Consider the following 20,542-nt stretch of genomic DNA (forward strand, 5'->3'; position numbering starts at 1 on the left):
GGATTTAAAGATTTTTCTTTTTATTTCGGATTATTTTACCCCGGCGGCGAGAATTATTGATTTTTCTACATATATATCAAATATCCACTCGCGGGTCCGACCGGCCGATACCCCACTCTGACAAGCCGTTGGTCACGTGGAGGTCCCACCACGACTGGTGTCAATCCGGTGGGGATTTGGGCAACAAAAGTCCTCGACATTCCCCGAAACCGACAGTTCGTATCCAGAACTCAACACCGAACAGACGTCCACCGCCAGCAAGAACTCTCCACCGAAGCCAGCCCAGAATAACCAGTGAACCTAGTAAGAATTATTTTCCTTATTATTATCCGTTCCAACCGGGTACAAGTCCGAAAAGATTTGTACACTTTAAGTGTGGAATTACTGTGGGCCCGAGAAGAATATTCTTGGTAACCCACACACAAATTCCACCGTCCGTCTCAACCCGCACGACAGTGCAATCGTTGGATTCGGCGTGTTAAACCCAATCCTGACGAAGCCGTCGTGTTTACTACAGCGTTGCTTGGTGTCCCGCACCTTGATGTACGCTGGGTAATAGGGGATATGTGAACCAAGACCTAGAGGTTCGGCGTGCCCACCCAATCTCCGGGTCGTTCCATATAGTATCCGTACGCTTCTCCCTGGTCGGCGTGTATACCCATCAGACCGAGAAGCGTTGTATACAGAGAGTCCGACACCATCGGCCACCAGGACGTATAAAGCTTAAAGGCTAGTACGAATTGTAAGGCGAGATACTTCGGATCCCGTTTCACCATCCTATCTTTCCGCCTTGCACCGCTTGGGCTTTCTTCGCTGGTTATTGCTATCGCTTACCGCTTACCGCATTCCGCTTACTAATTTTGCATTGCTTGCTAGGCCATTATACCGATATTTGACCGCCCGCCTGTTTAAAATAAGTCCGAAATAATTCCGAATAAATTTTGGTTTATTTTCAGAATCAGCGGGGACCAGTAAAAAACGTCTATAAATATTTTAATCAGACCGTCTAAAATCACCTTTTCCTTTGTACATAAAAACCGTCTACGATTGTAGAGTAATAAATATTTTATTTCGATCCCGTTTACAAATATTTATTTCTTTTCTAAGGTGATAAGTAAAATGGTAAAAAACCCAGAGTCATAACTTTTTAATTTTGTCTCTTTCACACTGAATTTGTATATAATTATTGTTAAGAAACTTGTAAATAATTTCAGTCGTTTAGTAGTGGGTAGGAATAAAAATTGACACTATATGTATTTGTAATAAGTATTAATATTTTCCCTGTGTGAATAAATCTAGTAAAACTTAATAGGTTTATTTCTTTCACCGTCGAGGTAAAACGATAACATTCCGAACCAGCAAAAACGCTGATATCGTTTTGTAGAGCTCCCGTTAAATTTCATATTTAAAATAAAACTACACTGAGAAAACTACTCTCTGCCGAACTCTCTGCCGTTTTCTCCTAAAAGAAATTCATTGACCCCTGGAATTAATTTTCTTCACTGTAGCTACCTGTGCACTTTACTCTAAACCGAGGGTAAGGGATACGTGGAGTTTCCCCCACGTCAAATTTAGGGAAACTGGCGCCCGAGAATAAAACCGAATATTTAAATTATTAACTAACGTCATCATTTAGAGTCCAGTCCGAGGAATATAAAACCTTTCCGAAAAATTAAATTACAGGGGGTGTACACACCATAGTTAAAAGTAATAAAAATTTACACCGAACAATCCATAGAGAGAGAACCGAAGAAAAGTGCGTCACAAAACACAAGAGTCAATTTTAGATACACTTACTAATACCCGAAGTTATTCATTCTCAGAGTGTTACAACTTCTCAGAATCCGTCGGAATCGGAAAATAATTCAAATCGGACTTCACAAACCGCTCGTCCGCTGATAAATTTCATTTCCGAAATAAGTCTAGAAAACCAGCATGACCGCCCCATTTCAAGAGATAATATCCCCAACACGGCATTGCCTCTGTTATTGTCTTCGAGTAGAGTATATGACTCACGACCTATTGTTCGAGTTGACCGCGAAGGTCAACAACCTGCCAATTCTAACATGTCCTCAGTTGCTTGAGAATCTTTATCTCCACAAAGAGGTTAAATGATCGAATTTACTCACGGTACCCCGATAATCAATCGGAAAATCAGTTAACACGGAATAGAACCGTGCCTCGAGTCCGTTTTGTTGATGACACTTCTGACCGACAGCCACCCTCAGATGATTGGTCACGTGTTCCAAATTACGGGAATGCTTCTAATTTATGTAATTCTATATCTACAAATACCGAACCATTAGCGAATCGATTAGCAGACATTAATTTAGTTTAGTTAGTGACGATACTCTTCTACCTTCGTACTGTCGATCATCAAGTGAACAACAAGTATACGTCGATCCTAGTAGATGGAATTTGAAATTTGACGGTATTTCGAGCGTAAACGATTTTCTTGAACGAGTAGAAGAAATACGAATTTCACGTAGCATTTTGAAGCCTCAACTATTGCGATCTGCGGCTGAGTTATTCACACGTGATGCGCTTCTGTGGTATAGAACCAATCAATTTTCGTCGTGGGATGATTTAGTAAGTCAACTCCGCGAAGCCTTTCAACCGTACGATTACGATAACGGTATTTGGGAAGAATTACGTCGTCGTACCCAAGGGTCACATGAACGCGTTGTAGTTTTCGTGGCATCAATGGAACAGCTCTTCAATCGGCTTTCGCAAAAACCTTCTGAGGAGTCTCGTATTAACCTGATACGGAGAATCCTTCTACCGTATATTCAAACACAGTTATCACTGCATACCGTCCATACAATCCGCGAACTCGTAAGGATATGTCGAACTGCTGAAGAAACAGAAATGCGCTTACGACAGTTTTGTCCTCCTCCAACTAACTATCGACAACTATTAGAACCAGGACTTGCATACCGGAGACCAACCGGAAACTCATTCCCTTCTGTTTCAGTTGTGTCTACTGATACGCCGTGTGTTAGTCAACCCGTTGATCCAAATATAGATCAGATTTCTGCCGTTACTAGTCAAAATCCGAACACCATTTCGTGCTGAAATTGTAAAGGTATTGGGCACCGATTTAGACAATGTGATCAACCTCGTCGTTTCTTTTGCTTTAAATGCGGTTATGATAATGTAACAGTTAGTAAATGCCCTAAATGTCAAAAAAACGTGCAAGCGGGCCGACAGTAAGCTGTCTGCCGGACCTTTCTATTGACTCAAAATCGGCTGAACATAAAGTCATTTTAGATGCGAAGGGCGATAAAAGACCTTATTTAAGTGTATCTATTTTTAACAGAACATTTTTGGGCCTGCTAGATAGCGGCTGTACTTCGACTATATTAGGCGCTTCCGGATGGAGTATTTTACGCGGTTTATGTTCTTTAAACTCTACGGAAATAAACACATGTAGTGTGGTAAATGGTCAAACGTGTAATGTTTACCTTCCAATTCGTCTCCAAGACCGTACTAAGGTCATCAAAGTTCTTGTTGTTCCATCAATCCCCCATGAACTTATATTAGGTGTAGACTTTTGAACCTTGATGGGTATTATTCCAGATTTATTTGCAGACGAATGGTTTTTCGTTCAGTATCAGACTCCGGTAATTGTAATGTTGCGGCCATACATCTCATCGATTCGTTAACGGATGCACAGCGGTCTACTTTATCAAAAGTGATAGATGAAGCGTTTGAAAAGATGGGTGACAAACTCGGTTGTACCGACTTAGTACAATTGACCGTCCGTACCAATTCGCCGCCGATTAAACAACGCTACTATCCGTCATCTCCGGCTCTTCAAAAAGAGGTAAATACCGAATGCTAGCGGAAAACATAATAGAACCGTCAAATAGTCCGTGGTCGTCTTCCGTAGTAATGATCAAGAAACCTGATGGACACTGGCGTTTTTGCGTCGATTATAGGGCTTTAAATAAAGTTAGTCTTCCGGGCGCGTACCCCTTACCTTATGTTAGTAGTACATTAGACAAGTTACGAGACGCGCGGTATCTCACAACGTTGGATATTAAATCAGCGTACTGGCAAATCAAGGTAGCAGAGGAATCCCGGCCACTTACGGCATTTACCGTGCCAAATAGCGGATTGTTTCAGTTTAAAAGAATGTCATTTGGTATTAATTCCGCACCGGCAGTTTGGCAGCGACTAATAGATCGCATTATTGGCGTGGATCTCGAAAAATATGTTTTTGTCTATTTAGACGATGTCATTGTGTGTACCCCGACTTTCGAATTACATGTTGAAATTTTACGCGAAGTTTTCGCACGTATTACCAAAGCTGGTTTAACCGTAAATCGTTCAAAATGCAATTTCTGTAAATCAGAACTCAAGTACTTAGGCTATGTAGTAAATTCTTCCGGGTTACTAGTCGATCCAGACAAGGTCGAGTCGATTTTGCGAATCCCAGTATCTCGTAACGTTACTGAAGTTCGTCGTATTGTAGGGTTAGCATCTTGGTGTCGGAGATTTGTCCCAAATTTTGCCACCATTGTAGCCCCACTTACTGCATTGACACGCAAAAATACGCCTTTTGTATGGGACTCAAACTGCGATCGTGTGCATTAAGTACCATCAAATAATATTTGGTCTCCTCGCCCGTATTGGCCTGTCCAAATTTCGATCTTCCATTCATCATTCAAACTGATGCATCCGATTATGGTCTTGGAGCCATACTTTCACAACATCTAGACGAAGGCGAAAAAGTTATTTGCTAAGCTAGTCGATCCTTGACTAAATGCGAGAGAAAGTATAGTACCACCGAAAAGGAATGTATTGCAGTGTTGTTTGCTACTGAGAAATGGCATCCATATATCGAAGGTACAAAATTCGATACGATTAAAGATCCCGTGGGAAGGATCGCTAGATGGGCAGTACGCCTACAGCAATACGATTTTGATGTAATCCATCGCCTCGGGAAAGAACATACTGTACCTGATGCACTTTCTCGCTCCTTCCCCGCTGTTGATAGTCTGTCTATAGATAACGTAGACAATGGTAAAAATAAATTCCAGCAAACAACCGACAGATGGTATCTAAATTTGTTAAATCTGGTTACCAATCATCCCGAACGCTACCCTCTTTGGATGATTCAAGATAATCAATTATATAAGAAATCCAAACCTCAGTATCCGGAACTGATCGGCACGCCATGGCTTAGAGTTGTCCCAAAAGAGCACCGTAGAGGAACCTCCATGACCCACCTCATTGTGGTCATCTTGGTATTTTCAAGACAGTCTCACGTATTTCGGAACAATATTATTGGCCCAAACTCCGAGCAGATGTCGCCAGTTATGTAAGAAGATGCGTCACGTGCCTTCAAACGAAGCCTGAACAGAAACGCCCGACAGGACAGATGCTTAACGCTCAACCGACAGCCGAACGAACCTGGCACTTAGTGAGTATCGATCTAATGGGTCCTCTTCCTAGGTCAAGCTCAGGATATACGTATATTCTTTCTATCCTTGATTGTTTCAGTAAGTTCGTACTCTTTTTTCCTTTGCGCTCCGCCACTACTTCAGCTATTACACGAACGGTGGAAGACCATGTCATTCTTATTTATGGCGCTCCAGAAACTATAATCGCTGATAATGGACCACAATTTCGCAATAACGCTTTTAAATCCCTGTTAGACAGCTATCAAATAAAACTTTCTTTTACGCCCAATTATCATCCACAGGCTAACCCGGTGGAAAGGGTTCATCGTGTAGTAAAAACCATACTTGCGGCTTATGTTAAAGATATACATTACCATTGGGACAGCTATCTTCCTAAAGTTGCTTCGGCAATTCGGTCCTCTCGCTCCGAAGTTACGAATTATGGAAGTGAAACTATGTGCTTTTCGATGCAACTAAAAGGTTCACGTCAAAACTTGCGCCAAAGTTTTCTGGTCCATTCACCATTACGCGTGTTCTTTCTCCGTGGACATATGAGTTAACCGACTCAACAGGCCGTTGTATTGGCACTTAGCACGCGAAAGACCTCAAATCGCACCCACCTGACGAAGTCACGGAGAACCTCTCGGATAATGACAGTTGAACAGTATTTTGTGTACCTCATTAAAAGCTTACTTCGTAAACTTTTCTAGGGAAGGGGGGTGTTGTTACGAGCTTATTTGTATTATTACTATTTTATTTAAATTCATATGGGTGTCTCTTAAAAAATAAATAAATAAATAGCTAGGTAATCATGTAAACCAAAATAGAATTGCAATCTCCCAGCTACAAATGAAAACTTTAAATTAGGTTATTTATTTATTTTCTATATTAAACAAATATTATGGTATGGTTTAACTTGTTATATTTTTCCCAAAATATTGAAATTTGTTTATTAAATTGTCGGCGGTAGGTAACTATGAAGTTCCCTGTCGATATACGGCCGAACGGACTTTTTCTTTCCTCTTTTTTTGGTCTCAGGTATTTCTTACTTCCTCCTGGGCGCTTCGTCGCGAGAGACAAAAGAGAATTGTCGACTTAGCAGCGTGTGTTCTCGTTACGATAAATATCGCTTTTGCGGATCTTGCTGCATTTTGTGGTCAAAAATTTGTTTTGTTAGTTCTGGTGAATCCAGTGTCAGCCGGTGTTTGTTGGATTTGTGCCCATAAAACCCGACATAAGGTACTATTCACCACGAGGCCGCCCTACAACAAAGGTAAAACTTTAAATAATCTTCACTAATTTTCTGTATCTCTACCCCACCGTGATACCTACTTAGACATGCTTGTTTTTTTTAGGCCTCGTTCTCGTAATCGTCCTCGTCCTTGTTTCAATTGCACCACATTATATTCGCACTCTCACCCTCAACGTCACCTTCTTTGTCGCTATTAGTGTGCTGGGTGTTTTCCTACTTCACTCTCATATACCGGGTGATAAATTGACAAAGTCCAAGGTATCGTAACCCCGGACCTTGGTTAAACAACGCAGGATTACTCCTCGCTTTGGCTGGAGTATTATCTGCACTGGAGAGTAGTATCCCTATCCAAGACTCGCCTTACATAACTCCCAGTTGCTGCCTGGCTTCATGTCCTTTTGTGGATGCTCCTGTATGGTTGGAGTAGTAAATCTTCCCCTGCATAATCATTGGAACCTGTCACTGGTGTTGCAGAAACCGCTCAGATAAGCCTAATTTTAAGTTATGCATGTCACGTTATTTATAGTAGTTAATCCCTTTCTGATCTGGCTTGTTCTCACATAGTGTATACATATATTTTACGCTATTTTTCTTTTGGAAATTTAGTTTACGTGGTAGCAATTATCACCGCCTATTTTACTTATTCCATTCCGCTACCTGACACTTACGTTACTCACCTTATTAGATATTACTACTTAGTACTTACCCCGACAGTTTTTTTGTTATTTAGTTTGCCGTACTGTTAGGTAACTTATTAATTAATTTGTTAATAAGGTACATACATTATTTATTTACAATTCTTGCCGACCTTTTCCCTGTAGTTTTATTATAGTTTATAAGTTTACATTATTTCGGTATAGGTAACAGCAATCCTTAATGAAATTTAGATTCACTTACAAAACTTTTAATAATATTCATTCTTTGTTTACGCTGAACTCACCGATACTTGCCCTTGTTACTAGTTAAATGACCTTTATTCGCTTACACTTTACTTAACCTTGTTTCCATACAATCTAAAGAAAATATAAATAATATTTTTATACGATTAGGCACCTAATTTGGATTATAAGACAAGTTTTATGTTATTTATTTATTTGGAATTTTGTACACCCAATCAATAGCGCTATCGGGGAGGGTTATCTTTACCTGTTACTATTTAGATTACGTATACTTAATTAGCACTATTTTGCCAAACCTATCTAAAAGGTGCATAATCGACCGATATTGACAACTAGATTAGTTAAGCGATTGTAACCGTGGTCAGATACTTTGGGCACCGGCCATTTAAATAAATTAAAGTTACCGTTTGAATAGTTGCTTCCTTAGGGCTTCTATTTATACTTTTTTCCCGTTTTTTTCGTACTGTAAGATTTCGGCGTCTCTACAGCATTCTTGCGTACTGTCCATCGGGTTGTAAAACGGGTGGCGCCTTAAGAGAATTATTTTCAGTTATATCAACCCCACCCCCATTGCTGAGCTGAGCTAGGGCCAACCCTATAGTTGGAGAGAGCCTTATTGTCCTTGGAAAGGAAAATCTATTAAAATGTTATTTTACCACCCACAAGCGGGTAGCAATGTCAAAGAAGACATTTTTTATCAAGGTACATAAAGTAGGAAATCTATCTAGTAAAAAACTAAAAAATTCTTCGTGACAATGTGTATCATGAGGTTGACTATTATTTGACGGATGTGACGTTGGTACTAGAAAAATCTAACTAAGTATATACAAATCATGTTAGGTCAGAAAAATACTAATTTTCAGAAATTCACACAAAAATTTACATAACCCGATCGACTTCAGAATCTAAAACCTCATTGAATGTATCAGAACGTTTTTCTTTCTATAAGGAAATTAACTAACAGAGACAATAAACCCATCACAACTTCATATATTTAATGAGCTGTCAGGTGCAAAGAACGTACGATGTGAGCAATCNACTGTAAATCGTTTACTAATATCGCGTCGCTCATTATTTTGTATTTTTCGTACGTTAGAAATAAACTAGAATACTGCTCTACTGTTTGGAATCCATTCTATATATGCCATAGAGTTACTTGAAAAACCACAAAGAAAATTTCTCAAATATTTATGTTTTAAGATAGATGATGCTTATCCTGAAAGAGGTACACCATATAGGCAACTGATTGATAGATTTGGATTTCAAAGTCTAGATTTGAGGAGAAAATTAAACTCAGTCACTTTCCTCTCTAAGTTATTAAATGGTCAAATTGATTGTCCTGAGCTGCTGATTAAAATTGATTTTCATGTTCCTAGGCATAATTCTAGAAATACTGATACTTTTTATTGTTTGCGAAGAAGAACTAATCTCTTATTTAAGTCACCTATATATAATATGTGCAACTCATTTAATATGGTGTCGCATCTCTGTGATATAAATCATACCAGCTTAAAATCTATTTTATTAATCGTTTCAGGTACTGTAGATGAAGATTTCTGTTAGTTAGTTATATAAGTTGTTCCCTTTGTTTTTTTTGCTATTTATTAGTAATTATTACTTTACCTATTGTTCTATATGTAATTGTCCTATTATTGGTCTTGACTGTTGGGCAATAAAGCATTAATATTATTATTATTATTATTATTATTATTACTAACTATGGTTAGGCAGAACTAACTTTGAGATGCCCAATTAAATACAAAAGTATCTGATTAACTTATCTGATGTACCGTCCTGTGATGTTACATGTTGACATGTGTCGTCGTGTGTCCTAAACTTTTTACTACCAGATGTAAGCAGTTTTTTTAACAATATTGTATTTCGGTAGGTACTGTACCAATAGTTTTATTATTAATATACTGAAATAATTTAAACAAATTAAAAAATTCTTTGTAAAAAACGTCAAACAATGTTCTTCGATGCCAGAAATCTAGGTATACACACAAGACATCTAATTCAACAGACAAGATTCCTAATTGATCATATTGCAGGATACAACTACTGTATGGGTAGATGCATCTACTCGCATTCAATTATATTCTCAACAATCACTATAGTAATCAAATAGTAATAAATAATTATCCAAAATAAACACTGAAGATGATATCTATACTTATATAATTAATACAAAAACACTAACCTAATATATTGAAATTATTAAATATTGTAAGCACTCAAAGGGATATATACTAAAAAAATCTTTTTATTTCCACATTTTACTTAGAATTGTTTCTTCAAGTAGCCTCCTTGCAAATGGAATATTAATTGAACAAAATTGAATACCGTTAAAAAAATACTTTTAGGATAAGTGATATTTTGGAACTCAAAATTTTGAATATAGACAGATAAATATGAATTGTTTTTTTACCTAACCAATATTTGCCCTTTTTAGTAATTTCAAAAAACTGTAGATATATTGTATTATTAACTACCATATTTTTACATTGTTGTAAAGCTAATTCAAACAAATTCAAAAAATGTTTCCAAAAAATCGTTTCAAATAAAGTCGATTCTTTGATTCCAGAAATCTAAGTACCCAAAATGTGTCCTGCAGTTGGTATTGCGGTAAACAACAACTTTTTTGTTCCATTAATTTGTATTCATTCTAGTCTCAACCTAATGAAATAATCCTAAATAAATATGGAAACAAAAAATATTTCCCACAATATCAGCAGTTTGTAATCTTGTGAGATTAGATATCTATTGTAGATTTCTGGTATCGAAGAACATTGTTTGACTTCATTTGATAAGATTTTTTAGTGAGAATTTTTTAAATTTATTTGAATTAGATTTACTTTTACAACAAAGTGAAAATACAAGAGCTAATAATGGAATATATGTTTTTAAAAATGTACCTATTCTATTGTTATATTTTATATCTTATGTTAATATTTAGATTTTTACATAATTATTTTGTTTTGCCTTGTGAGTTCTTTAAAGTTTTTACTTTTGCTCTTACGTTGTTAATAATAGTAACAATACAGGTACATATATGGAACACATTTACATCCTCAAGGTTAATTGGCATGCCGTATTGAAATTTGGTAGGCCTATGGTTTGATTAATTTTCAAATATATAGGACTTTTGACTTGTTACTATCAAAAGTATTATATCTTTTCCCACTATAGTAAATAGACTATTAATACATTGTTTTTAACGTGGTGAATTTTACCGTAGAAGTGGATGTTCCTATGGACAACGGGATGTAAGTGAGGTAACTTCCCTCCCTAGGGAAAAAAGCGATTTCGAGTTATAAATGCATATAGAAATATTTGATGAACATTACATTTTATTAATTATTATGAATGAATATTTATAGTAATTGTCCAGTTACTATATTTAGTGTACATTTATAAAATCTGGATAATTATTCACCTCGCGTTTAATAATTGTCACATATTTCTCAAAATGATTTGACCGCCTCATTTCAGTCACCGGAGGCTCAATATTATCTCATTGATCCATTAAAATTGCATACTGCGACGTACTACTAGAACCTGGAGTTGATGTGTCATTGTAAAGAATCCTGTTGCATTTTTCATTTTTGTTACTTAAACTGTCAGCAACTTTCTGCAATTGTGGCTGATTTCCACCCACCATGTCTCTTGATTGCTAATACATCAACTCTATTAACTATTAGATAGTAACGTTGCCGATGTTCTTCGGGATGAATGGCCTGTATATGTTTCAGGACGTTCTAGTTTCAAAAACTGTGCAATATTATTAGGAATCACAGAAAGGGTATTCTTGCCGACAGATTGGTTGTAACATCTACCTACTTGATAGCGCATAAAAAAGCATGAAATTTCAGTTTTAACTTCCAATCTAATCTTGATATATTTCTTGAGAATTTCTAGGTGAGAAACAGAACCCAGACGAGAAGTAGTTGTAAACGTACGTGACATACAATTTTTAGAACATGCAATTGTAACTACTATAATGTCATCTAAATTTTTGAAATTGACGTCCAAAGTAAGTTTGCATAACTAATAACAACGGCATGCTCCTGCGATGCCTAAGACCGTCACTACTTCACGTCACTTATCGGGTGCCTTAATGAGAAAATCGTTGACTTGTTCTCTTGTAAAAATGTTCGACTTTTTATAAAGTATATAGTATAGCCGTCATTCTCACATTTCAAAAATGCTCTCAGCTTCGAGTATTTTGATATATCCACGTTCTTCTCTATAAAAATACTTCCCCATGAAATATGCTAGCAGTGACATTTCAGAAACCCAGTATTTTTGTTCTGGCACCATTCTTTGAAATTTCTATATGATCGTCCGTAGCGCACTTTTGACTTCTCGGGCAAAATTGCAACTTTTATGTAACGTTCTTTATAGATCTTAGAAACGACAAAATCCAAACAACCAAGGCAACTTCGAAAGATTTCGAATAATGTGAAAATTAATTGATTAAGAAATGTCAAAAAATAAAACCGAATCTTTAGTTCATGAACCATAAAGAACTGTGGCAGCAGATAAAATCTTATACACCACGCAGCAGTTAAGTATAATTTACCAGTCTCGGACTCTATTGCCAGCCCTCGCTCCGCTCGGGCGCAAAATCATCATCGACTGGTAAATAATACTTCTCTCCTTTACGGTGTAAATAACTATATATTACACCACAACTTATTTGAGATTATGATTTTGAAGTCTTTAGGACGATTTTCTTATTCACATTTTTTCTATTCAAAAAATATTCTGCTGTTAAAATTCGTTTCCGAGAGGAAAGACAAAAATTGAAGATGGCTGCTCCTGGCGTTATTCCTATAAGTTTCTTTAGTTCTGGAAGACATATATAATTTTTACGAACTACAATATAAGTAATGTGGCTTTTTTAAATATTTCATAGCCCCGCAAGAAGAATTTTGTCATGTGGAAACAATTAACTCAAGAATCACAGGCTCAAAGTTAAAGATAACTTTCTTTAATCTTATTTGTTACGCAAATTTTAATACGCATAAATGCTTACTTATTTTGAGTGTTTTGAGTTCAGAACTTAAGAGCATTTAGCAAACCTTATCGGGTCAAACGAACCCCCGAATTCGGATTCAGCGACCTCAAAAACGCATAGATATGTAGGTTTACTTTGTTGGCAATTAATTCTCTATATCTGACCTTGAACTGACGTTAACCCAGAGCTATTCAGGTCAAACGGACACAGGATTCGAATTCAACGACCCCAAGAACATATACCATGGTCTTGCCTTTCGGACCTCTAACTTTTTTTTTGTGGGATTGGGAATTACTAGAAATAAACAAAAATTGTGGATGATTTTAGTTAATATTTTTAATAAACTTAAAAATTATCCAGAGCCAACAAACGAGGCAATGTTTTTTTACAAAAAAGAAATAATTTTTGCTTTCTACACAAATTTTATAAATTTCCTAAATTTATTTGTGGCATTTTCGTTTGAAATAAATGAATAATATTAAAAATTTCTGAATGGATTAAGAAGTACTGAAATTCTTTTAATAAGCGATGTTAGAGCGCTGCCACAAGAAAACTGGGCTGGAACACCCTGTATAATGGCAGTTAGTAATAGTTTTCTTTAAGCGTTAGTTTAGTTCAGAAATTAATATCTACATACTCTCAGTTCAAAATCATCAGCGATTTCAAGAAACTAAATTAATTCGTGTTCTGTATTCATTACGATTTTAACATTCTAAATAATTATTTAGTAAAATTTCCAAAATATAACTACGACTTTATAGCCCGTTCAATTATATTCATTCATTTAAACGTACCCACCAATAATCCATTACGGCGAAATGGAGGGGTAATAGTTCATAGTTTTTAAAGTTAAGTTAAAACATCCTTGTACCATTTCCTTCGTTACTGCATAAGTTCGCGCGCTCAGTGAAAGCAACAGGTACCATTCAGTAATGTCAGTTGTTAGTAAAATTAATTTGGCCTGTACCTCTGCAGGAAAGCTGTGAAGCTCGCGCATTATCAGCAGTTGTGATTTAGTACCTGAACTGTTCGGACAGTGCCTGTAACAAGTGTGGCCTCATTTTGAATTCTTACCACCATACAATAAATTAGGTAAGCTTCAAGATGAAATAAAGTACATTTTATAGAAAAAAATATTAACACATTTTGATAGTACATGATAGTTTTTGAAAATTTTTTAAAAAGAGATTTGGTAAAAAAAGATTAATAATGGTTAAGTAAAAAAGCATTCCCATTCTAATAATTTTGTATATTTTATAATTCTACTTATTTTATTTTGGATAATTGTTAATGATTAACATTTACTAGATATTGCTGAATAATTTAATGTTAGTTGAGGCATGTAGCGCACAGAGTAGTTGTTTCCCTCAATATCAAATGTTAGAGGGCCTATATTTGCGATATTTTTTATGTACCTAGATTTTTTATTTTTGTACCTACTCTAAAGCAAGCAATGTTCTTTGATACCAGAAATCCAAGTATGTAAAAAATATCTAACCACACACACAAGTTTCCCAACTGCTGATATAGGGGGAAACAACTACTATGTGGACTACATGCCCTAACTAGCAATTATTTTTAATTCCTCCAATATCCAGGTAACAGTTAGTAACAAATAATTATCCAAAATAAAAGATACAATTTGAAAATATCAGACAATTTGCAAATAAGAAAAAACTGTCTTTAAAATCGGAAATAAATTAAAATACTTATGTAATTTTTACAAAATTGAAATTTGACTGGGTAGCTTAAAATCAATTATTAAACCTGAATAAATACAATAACAAATATAATAACATTTTTACAAATATAAATTCTGCTAAAGGTTATTACTTTTACAAACAGTGAGTATATATTTGTTAATAGAAGTTATATTTAAAATAAATATTATTATCTGTTTACAACTTTCTAGCAGCGTCTTTTTTATATTTTCTTATACACCGGCGTTTTTTTATCTACCACAAAGGAAAACTTGAGAATATCCTGGCAGAAAAGAAAATTTAAATAAAAATACTGTATTTTTATTTTGAAAAATAATTTGTAAATTCTTGATTCGTATTGGTATGTACTGTCTGTTTCGAAAATTGTGCTCTACTTTTATAGCACAGGCTAATTAAGAAATTAAAAAAGTTCCTTCTTTCCAGATCAGAAAACTTTTGTTTTTCATTTTTTATGAAATTACATTTTAAAAAACACATTTAATTTAGCTTTAACTTTGGAGGAACTAGCAAAAATAGAATTTTTATCTTTGTATGTAATAATTAGAGATCAGCGGGACGTGGTATATGGTTGGCTGTAGGCCGGCTTTTCTTTTATGTAATTTTATTCAAACAAAAAGTGATACAACGGTTGCCTTCGTCTAACTGCACTCTACATTATAAGAATACTTATGTAAGTATCCGCTTAATAATATGAATTAAAAAGAGTCAGTGTTTATTTTTCTACACTAAACGCTTCACATGGAACTTACTATAAAATATATAGGTATAGTACGTAATAATAAGTACCAGTAAAAGTTAACAAAATAGTAATTCGCCTTCCTTGTGAATAAGAATTCACAAGGAAAGCGATAGTAGAAAATAATTAACGGTTATACTAAGTGTTTTGCGGTTAATCATCTCTATCGACCGTTCAACATTTACCGAGGTCACAGGCGCATATCTAAAATAGTCGAAGTTTTTAACAGGTGCTAGTTTTGCTAATGGTGGCAAAACATCAACTACTTCACATTTTACTAAGCAGTAGTTCCATTATCCGCATCATTGTGCAATAATATAATATGTATATGTATACCTCTGATTTGAAGCTTCGCATCGATCAATTTATTCGATACGTATCTAGCGGCACACTAATGCCTACCCTATCGACCTGACGTACCGTTGAACAATCCAGGTTGTTTGCTGAGAGGCGTTGGTTGTGCATTTCATTGTCGTTTATGTGTGATTTTGACGCTTGGTTTGGTCGAGTGTATGGCACGAGTTTTTCTGACAGCCAGTAGCTTTGTGTATTGTGAGCATAGAGCAGCACACGACTTGACCACAGATTTAACCTATTTCTGCTACTACAACGCGTATTGCGGCTTACTGGCATAATATAAATTACTACTGTTTATTTATTTGTTTGTAACCACAAAGTTTCCGATGTCAAGTCGCTCATTTGTCGCTAAAATAACATCTTCAAATATTTTGTATAAAATTCTATAAATACTTGTATATTTCATTATCGTAGCAGAAAAAACTTTACCTATCAGTAATTCTTGCCATATTTTAGAATTACTACATAAAAGCACTTTTAAAATATGAATTTTCGCACGCACAACTTACTGCTTTTTGTATAATAACTGATAACTGTTGTATGAGTGATATATGTAAATAGTTATTAATACGTTATTTAAACTTAACGATATATTATTTCACTCGTTTTTTTAACTCTAATTGGTTATTCTGATAAAGTAATCGTGAATATACTACGATAATTATTACCTAGCCTATATGTATCAACTCTAAGAAATACTAAATTACTGCTACATATTCTAAAATACCAGTAAATGTGAAAAATAACAGAGTGTCCCAGAATATGTCGGCAATCTCTCGGATTTATAAAGGGGACGTTAAAATAACATGACAAGTTTCTATAATGCCCCTGATGCCCCTGAAAATCGATTTGTTTGAATAACTTTTGAAATACTTTGTGTAATTTAACTATTTTTTAATATGATGGACAACAGACTTATTTGGTTTGCAAGGGACGGACTAGCTGTAGCACAATAATGCCAATTTTTTTAAACTCATTACGATAAAGGCACAAAAATAATATTTTTAGATAGCTTGTACCTTAAACTAAAAAAAGGAAAAAAGGTACCTACTCTTGACTGATATCGATAAAATGAACTGTTTTCGAGAAAAAACTATTTTTGATATGATTTTTATTATAGCTGTTTTACATTGACAATTTATTGATGAATAAATTGACGAAGTTCTTTATTAATTAATTCACGAATTTATTGATAAACAGTGTGGTTTTACATTGCTATAGACTTTGTCAAATTTTTTGACGCATGAATCAGTTCTACCAACGAATCAAAGAAGCACAATTATTTACATATTCCAATAACATAACCCCATTACTGATCTGAGGCTGGAAATCTGTTGGGTTGGTACTTCCGAACTTCACGAAGAAATTGACGAAAATTATAACATGCTCTAATTCGTCAAGAACTTGATGAATAAATTCATGAAGTTATTTGACAGCAGATTTGGTGCATTACACTTGTCCAATTTCTTGATGAAGCGACTGCATCAATTAATTGATCAATAAATTGTCAATGTAAAACAGCTATTACATAATTTTGTATGTCGATTCAACTTGAGCTCCTTCTAGTGTGCATTATACATTATATGCATTCTCTAGGTCTATGAATTACAAATTGTTGGATCGAGGAGGTCAAGCCACTGGTCCTTCTCTTCCTATCCAACGATTTTCGAAATGCCCGTTTAAGCGTTTTCGAACTACAGGACTAAAATGGGGTGGTGCCCCATCATGCATGAACCACATAACATGTCGTATTGCCAAAGATAGGTCGTCTAAAAGTTTTGGCAAGTTGTCTTGGAGAAATTTCAAATATAATTCCCCAGTTAACCTACTAGGCAATACAAATGGTCCAATGAATTGTTGCCCGATGATTCCAGCCCATACGTTCAAACTGGTGCTAATGAAGCGTCACAATAGAAGCATGTGGATTTTCTTCTGACCATAAATGCAAATTATGGGAGTTTATGATTCCATTTTTACAAAATCCAGCTTCGTCCATAAAGAGAATTGAACCGATGAAATTTGCATTGTTACAGTACCCATCTAAAAGCCAGTTTGAAAATTACATGATTCACGGAAAGTCTACAGAAAGAAGTGCATGGACTTTTTGTATGCGATAGGGATGCAATTGTTGCTCTTTAAGGATTCTAAGAAACGTAGATTTTGGGCAATTAAACTGGACAGCCAATTTCCGGGCACTTTTTGAAGGATCTGCTTCTACGGCATTTAGGATATTTTCTTCAGCGACCTCACCGCGATTGATTTGATTTCCACAATAACTGTGTCTGGCTTTGGCAAACGTTCATAAAATTATTTACAGCATTTTAATTCTTCTTATTACCTACTCAAAAAGTACGCTAATGCAAGTGATAAATAAATAAATAAATGTAATTTTCACCAGTATCCCTTAAACGCTGATCCACTCTCTCAAAAGTTTTCGTCAGGAATTCTTCGATTTGGAAATCGTTCCTCATAAAGCCTTCTGGTTTTAAAGCATTACATGATGCAAATCCATACAATAAATGCATGTCGGCATATTTAGCAAACGTAAATTCCATTACGGTTCATCGATTTATTTCTCTTTACGGATGTAGTAAAAATCATATTAAACAAAAATAGTTTTTTATCGAAAACAGTTCATTTTATCGATATGAACCAAAAGTATCTTTTCTTAGTTTAAGGTTCAAGCTATCTAAAAATATTATTTTTGTGTCTTTATCGTACAGGATGTAAAAAAATTGACATTACTGTGCTACTGATAGTCTGTCCCTGGCAAAGCAAATAAGCCAGATTGTTTTCATGGGTCAATTTTTAAAGAGTGTTATCTGTTGTCCATCTTTTTAAAATATAGTTAAATTTACATACAAAGTTAAGTTAAATTTATATACAAAGTATTTTAAAAGTTATTAAAAAAAATCGATTGTCAGGCCTGTATCTCCGTAGGGGAGCCCTCTAGGGAATATTTTTATAGGAACTTGTCAAGTTATTTTAACGTCCTTTTGCCTTTATTTCTTTTGCCATCAAAATTTACTGGCACATGTTTAAAATTAAAAAAATCAATAAAACAAAAAAAAATTCATCCTTATGAAAATAACAAACAACGATTTTTATACTAACCTTTACAACAACATAAGGAGAATACCTAAACACGAAATAACATTAAAATATCTACAATTTTTATAAATCAACATGCAAGTAATTGTGATGATACAGTTGAAAATATGTTTTAATTTATTATTAATTGCTTGAAAAACAAATTCAAAATTATCAAGCATTTCGTCCTGTATTTTTATTTCAATACTTGTAAATTTTCAGGTTTTAAAAAAATATATATGTCTAAAGGACTGACAATGAGATCGGGGCTGTTTTCTGGCCACCTAAGGTTTCTAATAATAGTTTTTAGTGTTTGTTGACGAGATTCTTCCTTCAAAATAAATTTGCCAATATTCCTGAAGAACTTTTGCACATTATTGTTATTTGAATAATACAGTTAATTATGTTTTATTTTTCGTCATCAGAATAACCCATTGTAATTTTTTTAATTTTTTAAATTAAAATGATAAATCCCATGTATTTTTAAAAGAAGGTTTGTTTCTGTCGTTTTGTCTGATTCTGTGCGAGAGAGATAGAGTTATAGTGTGCGATAAAGATAGAGTGACTCTGTCCTCATAGAGGGCTTATCTCTCTCTCTCTGCTCTCTCTGCTGCCTTCAGGAGTCTCCCTAGCAATTTCGGGACACCTAGGCAGGGAGCATGGGTAGAGCGCGTGGCCTTTTTAGCCTTCGTTATCGATCTATGATGTCACACAGTATAAGAAAAAAAACGCGTTTTTACTCGTAACTCGGAAATGGCTGGAAATATAAACAAATTTTCCCTTGGTTCTGAGTAGAGCACTCGGTGGATGACGCAGAGGGGGGTGTCACAATATATGAAAGAAAAGAAAACAGTATTTCCTTGGACTTGGAAGTATCAAAAAATCTCCCATGGTGAACAAGTAAAAAAAAAATCGGGACCAACGGTGTGTGACATCATAGGATAAAAAAGTTTTTATAACTCGGAAACGTTGAATCGAAAAAATAATTTAAAAAATCTCCCCACACCGCTGGTTCTGTATGTCAGTTCTGCGTTGAATGGAAAAGGTCCGAAGTCCGTATGTGGAAAATAAATTTCGGAAAGAAGACGTGTGTGGGGTGATACAGTAAAAAAGGGTCTTATAATTCGGAAACGGTGCGTTGAATTGAAAAAATAATTTAAAAAATCTCCCCATTCCTCTGGTTCTGATTGTCCGTTCTGCGTTGAATGGAAAAGGTCTGAAGTCAGTATGTCGAAAAACAAAAAAGTTAGTCAAAAATTGCAACAGCAGTAACGAACGTATTATCTTATCTCTGTATTGATTGATGATTTGTTATTGTTTTTTTTTTAAATAAATTTCATATTCAACTAGTCCTTGAGGTTCCAGCAATTTTACATTGTGTTAATTTTTTTGAACACCTTGTGTCACAAACATGAGCACTACCAATGGCATCCATGATATGCAACACTTATGTCAATAATAATTATTTTACCCATTAGTGCAGCGATTTGAAGAGTCTATTGTGTCGTTTTTTTTTTTTGACGTAGAACCAGGTCAGACATGGTAGGTTTTATTAAGCATGTGATTGGGCATATGAAATGGTATTTTACGACATTTTTTGTTGGTCGGGATCTTTTTAATTTCGAAAAATTAAAAAAAAATCTATTTTTATGAGAACATGTTTTTTAAAGTCTCCACCGTTATATCTCAAAAAATAATTGTACTATCAGAGTAATTTTTTTTTTAAATTAAAGCAGACATAATAGCGCTTTTAACAGTACTAATGGATTTTATAAAAATCGCTTTTTCATTTCGCTAAAAATCAGGAAAACTTGATATTTAAATTTTGTGTAATACAATTTTCACCAATCGATAAACTTTTTTATTTATGATTTTTTTTATATACATGCAGCGAAGAAAATGAAGCCCAAACATTATATAAATTTTTGAAATAATTAGTTTTTTCCTAAAGCTTATAGTTTGGCAACAAGCGATTATTTCATAGCGCGCTAAACTGATGCATGGGGCGTCCAACGTAATGTGTAATCTACATAGTGTACGGCTTGCGGGATTTGGAGTA

At 34.9% G+C, this 20,542-nt stretch overlaps 1 protein-coding gene across 1 annotated transcript in view; it reads left to right on the forward strand.

The window, feature by feature from the left end:
• Window positions 1–13,462: 13,462 nt before the first annotated feature.
• Window positions 13,463–20,542, forward strand: part of LOC108908000 (elongation of very long chain fatty acids protein AAEL008004) — a 47,478-nt gene continuing 40,398 nt past the window's right edge. Inside the window, exon 1 of the mRNA XM_018711890.1 lies at window positions 13,463–13,671. The gene's annotated coding sequence lies outside the window, so the exon portion shown is untranslated. The remainder of the gene's footprint in view (window positions 13,672–20,542) is intronic.

The sequence above is a fragment of the Anoplophora glabripennis genome, unplaced genomic scaffold (assembly GCF_000390285.2).
Source record: "Anoplophora glabripennis isolate ALB-LARVAE unplaced genomic scaffold, Agla_2.0 scaffold243, whole genome shotgun sequence".
Taxonomy (NCBI): domain Eukaryota; kingdom Metazoa; phylum Arthropoda; class Insecta; order Coleoptera; family Cerambycidae; genus Anoplophora; species Anoplophora glabripennis.